This window comes from Fukomys damarensis, unplaced genomic scaffold (assembly GCF_012274545.1).
Source record: "Fukomys damarensis isolate Sample0158 unplaced genomic scaffold, DMR_v1.0_HiC HiC_scaffold_15, whole genome shotgun sequence".
Classification (NCBI taxonomy): domain Eukaryota; kingdom Metazoa; phylum Chordata; class Mammalia; order Rodentia; family Bathyergidae; genus Fukomys; species Fukomys damarensis.
This window is the reverse complement of record NW_022900927.1, coordinates 50,833,705-50,839,426: the sequence shown is the minus strand read 5'-3', so window position 1 is coordinate 50,839,426 and position 5,722 is coordinate 50,833,705.

Sequence of the window (5,722 nt, the reverse complement as noted above, 5' to 3'; positions counted from 1 at the left end):
AAAACTTAAAATTTATTGTATAAAATTCACAAAAAGAAGCTCAACTTTTAAATGATGTTGGTGATGAGCTATTTTTATTTATTTATTTTTATTTTATTTTTATTATATTTATTTTTAATTTATTTTACTCACCACAGAAAGTTTTGAACTACTTAGAGGCTGTTTCTTTTATTTTTTATAGCTGAGCATGATACATGACAATCATATAGATGTTAAGTACATTTCTGCTGCACAGAAATCATTAAATTATTAATGATTTCAATGTTGCCATGTGAATAAATGCAGACTGATTTTTCTGTCTAAGCATTATGACGGGAGCCATTTGGACTCAGTCTATGTGCACAACTAGGATCTCCTTTACTCTGAGTATCATGGCTTTCATTTGAATCAACTTAGCTGCATAGGCTACTGAATGTACTGCAGGATTGAGTCTTAACAATTGTAAAAAAGATGATGGTTAGAGGCCATTATATAATTATGTCAAAGTAATCCTTTATAAACTGACATATGAAAATGACATAATAGCATTTTAAATTTAAAATGAAGCTCACATTGAAAGATCTCAAAATGTAACACAGAATTTTACTTTTTATGTCTTTGAAAGCAAAGTGATCAGTTATATTCTGGGAAATGAATTTCATTTTCTGTCTAAATCTTTTCTTAAAACAACATAATTCTCCTGTGTTTCACACTCAGTTGTATTCAAATAATATAAGACATGGTCCTTAAAAACCTGAAGATCTTTCACCTTCAGTTTTAATACAGAAGAGTGATGTGTAGAGGAGTTCTTTCCAGGTAAGTCATGTGAAGTTGAGTGATCTCATCACCTTTGGCCTGCATTTTGGCACCTGTCTTTAGTTAAATACGTTATTTTAGAGCTCTGAGTCTCTCCTACTTCTCTTAACACTATTACTGTTCCTTTGCTGACTCATTTTTTTCTTCCTTTGCTTTTTAATTGCAGATAATTCACCGAACCCAAATTTCACCTGTATTCTTTTGCGTTTCTCGACGATGTCTTCATCTTCTATAGCTGAAAATACCATCTCGGTAGTCATGAATTCCACTTCAATGTCACAGCCTTAACTAATTTTCAGAGCTCCCTATCTTAATTTTCAACTTTCTGCCACACATGACGCTGTGATTTCTCTGTGACCTCTGCAAACTCAACGTATGTAACAGTTGATATTACTCTCTCTCCTGGACATTGCTATCAGCTTGCCATACCATAGTTCTCAGCTCAAGGTTCAGAGAGGGAAGTTGGGGCTGTTAGGGAAGTGAGGTTGGAGCTTCTGAACTGACATCTTTCCATAGAACCTGTACCTGAATTCCTTGGAGCAGAAAATAAAAACAGTAACAAAAACAAAAACCAAGCAAATAGAAAGAAATAAGTCTTGTGGGCGATTTGGTCCAATCGTCATTCTCCCATGATCTCCAAATGAAAATGGTGAATGCAGGCTCAATACAGGCTCAGTGATGCCCAACATCTTCCTTTTCCATTTTTGGCATTTTTGTGCCTAAGACAAAGTTGAAGGATTTATTCATGGCAGAAGGAAAAATGGAGAGAAAAGAGTCAGTGGAACAGTTCTAATTCTAGAACATCTCTAACACCTGTCTCACATTCTTCACCACCCCCCCATTCCACTGACAGGTGCTTTACCTCAGAATTACCAGAGTTATCTTGACTTCTGCAAAGACTTAGGAAATGACTTCTCTGCCTTTAATTTTCTTTCTAATTCCAACCACTGTACACATTGCTATCAGCGGTACACATATCTTATGTGTTATATAATTGAAGTATAATTTAAGTGCAGTATAATGAATCAATATTTAACATACCAATTGATGAATTTTGAAGTTGTACAAGTCATATAGCCACCATGATCATTTCCACAAACTAAAATACTTTTCTCGTCCTCTTTACAGTGTATACTGTATCTTCCCATCTCTAGATTCTGGGTATCACTAATTTATGCCTCTATCTCTCTGCCTTTCTCTGTCTCTGTCTCTCTCTGGCTCTTTCTGCCTCTCTGTCTCATAAAGTAAATTATAGATGTTTCCTCCTCTCATTGGTCTGCTTTTCCAGTGCTGGACACAGTACACAACATTCACACTTTAAAGGAAGAAAGGCTTGAATTGGCTCATGGTTTCACAGGATTCAGTCCATGGTCGGCTGGTTCTGAGGGAGAAATATAACATAGCTGTTATGTAGATGTGTTATGTAGGTGTTGTAGAGCAAAGATGTTTTCTTCACGGTAACCAGGAAGCAGAACAAGGTAATAATGCCAGGGAGAAAGGAGACAGGGACTAGATATATTTAGCGAAGACCATACCTCCTTGAGCCACCAAAATATATTCAGAAGTGTGCCTCACCAGTCCTTTAAGTGCTTGGAGAAATGCTCAAAAGAACGCCTCTGGGCCTAGAAATTTACTAGGGGTGTAGTGTGTTTAAATTAAAATGTAAATTCCTTAACTGTTATAAGGATATTCAAATTATCTGATTTCTATTGGATTCAATCTGTAGTTTTGAATAACACATTTCCAAATAATGTGGATAGTGTTGTTTATAAGATTCACTTTTTATCTTTCTGATGCCAGCAGGGTTTATAATGGTAAACATATTTCATTCCTGACATTAGTAACATGTGTCTCTAATGTTTTCTTTGTCAGTCTTGGCTTTATCGATTTTACTGTTCTTTTCACTTTTTAAAGAGATAGCTTTCGGTTTCATTGATTTTCCCTCTTTAATATCTGTATTGAGTTTCACTGATTTTTGGTGTATAATTTATTCATGCTAATGGTAAGAAATTTAGCACATCAATTTGTGAGGACAAATTTCATTTGTTAAAGCAGGAATTGATTGAATGTAGTCTTGGAGCTGAAGAATACTTTGAAATTTTGGTAAAATTTATGGGTCCACAGCTTTCTAATCAAACTTATACTCCCATATTTTTCTTTTTCTGCTCTGAGGGTCTCACCTTCCTAGTCTCTGGTTTTCCACAGCCTCTGTTTCTTTTTTTAAAAAAATTTTAAAACAATTTTTTTTTCTGAGACACTGTATTGCTGTGTAGTTCAAGCTGGCCTCAAGCTTATTGTGTGGCCCAGGCTGGCCTCAAACTCACTGCAATCCTCATGCCTCAGCCTCCTGAGTGTGCACCATCATGCCCGGCTTCACAGCTTCTTCTTGAAGCAAGCATGGATGAGAAGTTTTGGAATTTTTACATTGCTGATAACAACAACTGTCAAGGGATTGGTGATGACAAATTTCTGATATGTTCTATGCGCAGGAACTTGATTGAGAGAAACAGGCCCAATCACAAGGAGCAAGTTGCTGCTTAGATGTATTAGCAGCCCCAAACAGGATGGTCAGGAAGGTCCCAGAAGTGATGATAGCTCCCAGTTTTTTCACAGGCTGACTGCAGAGTTTTAGACCATGATTCAACAGCTTTCAAAGCATATCTTCAGTAGAATTATATCTTGGCCTTTTGTGAGGATAGCCACTGTTCTTGTCACCACAATCTAACTTTTTTTGATGGTAGCAAGAATCTTTTTCTTTTTCTTTCTAATCCTGGATTTAGTAGCTGAGTGTATCCTCTTCTGCACATGGTCTTTCTGGAATACACAGCAGGTGGGGAGTTGGTTTGGTGAGGACAAGGTGGTTGGTGGGGCTTTTCTTCCTGGGCTTTTTAGTCTTGGAGTTACCCTTTTTAACCTTGCCTTTGGATTAGTCTTCTTGGCTTCAGGTTTTATCTCCTTAGTGTCTGACTTCTCACTGTTTTTAATCTCTCATCTTGTGATATGGGGAAAGCCAATTTCATTTGCTCATATTTACTGTGTGTTTCTATCTTGGAGTTATCTTTATCTCCCTTTTCTAATTTTCTGAACAGGCAGCTTAGATTACTAATTTTCTTCTTTTCCAATGGAAGAATTTAGTGTTAGAATTTTACTTCTCAGCCTCATTAATTATGACACATCAATGTATGTTTTCCCTTGAAATTACTCCTTTTATCAGCAGGTATTTTAGAAAAATGTATTTGCTCCCAGATGTTCTAGGTATGATGTTGGGAAATAATTTTGACCTAGACAAACTCTGATGTTGCTGTAAGGACTATTACTTATAGGAAAATATTGAAAATAATCATGAGCTGGGGATTTAGCTCAGTGATTCTGCTGCCTGCCTCATAAGCTCAAGGTCCTGAGTTCAATTCCCAATACCAAAAAGAAAACAAAAGAAAAGAAAATAATCATGAGATTATATTTTACTGAAGATAATTATCCTTGAAATTTTCAATCAGGATACTTTAAAAGAAACTTGGTATATAAAGATTAGGCAAACTTATTGGCATAAGAAATTCTATTATAAAGAATCAAATTACAAAGATCAAATCACAAAGTTCTGACTAAACAGCACCGATTGAATGACAATTTCTGCATTTTATCTGGAACAATACTAAAGTGATCATAAAAAGGTTTTGAATGTTAAAAACTAGGAATGCGGGGCTGAGGATTTAGCTCAATGGTTCCACTGCCTGCCTTGCAAGCACAATGTCCCCAGTTCAATCTACAGTACCACAAAAAAACAAAACAAAACAAAACCTAGGAAGGAGAATGTGTACAGGAGAAAAGTGTAAATGTTTTAGAAGCTGAAAGTCAAACAACTAAGTTATGATTGATTTCACAGATCAGAGGAAGCCAAGCTTTACCTGAGAGTAGGAACCTCTGAAGCCAGCTTGTCACCGTGTGGAAGCCCAGCAAAGAATAAAACCAGAAACTACAGTTACACTGAAGCCGAGTGGGAACAAGGGGTATCGGAGAGATGATTACTTAAAAGTCTATGGTGTATAATAAACCTACTACATATGCATATAATTTATAGCATATATAAATGTATATAACAACATCTTAAACCCTAGATCTGCTCCCATGTTGCCTACAGTAGGAGGGATTGTGTAAAGAACAAATTCCAAATCGAATTTTAATTTATTTTTTCTAGAAGGATCGAAAGTGAAGCACACCATATAAAGATGAGGCTTTTTATCACAATAAATATAGGAGAGCAAAGTCTAATGAGTAGCCGGTCTTTCATTCTTTCCAGGAAGGGCATTGTGAGATTCCTTTTGGGGTAAGAAAACAAATTTTCAGATATTGATAACATTAAATATTGGTTCATCAATAAAATAGTCCAGGCAGACTACATTATAAGGCCCAGAAACTGAGCAGTCTGGTTTTATGCTCTAAGCTACCAATCAGATTTCCAGCTTCTTTAAAGATGAATGGGCAAACTGTGCCACTATAAACATGGGTGCGCATACTTCTCTGTGATATGATTCTTTTAGTTCTTTTGGAAAGATACCCTGCAGAGGGATGGCTGGGTCAAACGGAACCTCTAGTCCCAGCTCTTTGAGGTATCTCCATATTGATTTCCATAGTGGTTGCACCAGTCTGCATTCCCACCAACAACGGAGAAGGGTTCCTTTCTCCCCAGAACCCTGCCAACATTTGTTATTGTGTGATTTCTTGATAGTAGCCATTCTTGGTGGGGTGAGGTGGAATCTCAGTGTTGTTTTCATCTGCATCTCTTGAATGACCAGTGATATCACAGAGATATACGTGCACCTATGTTTATAGCTCCACAGTTTGTAATAGCTAAAACTTGGAAACAGCCCATTTGCCCATCCGTTGGAAACTGGATAAAGAAGATGTGGTTTTTCTTTTCTTTTTTTTT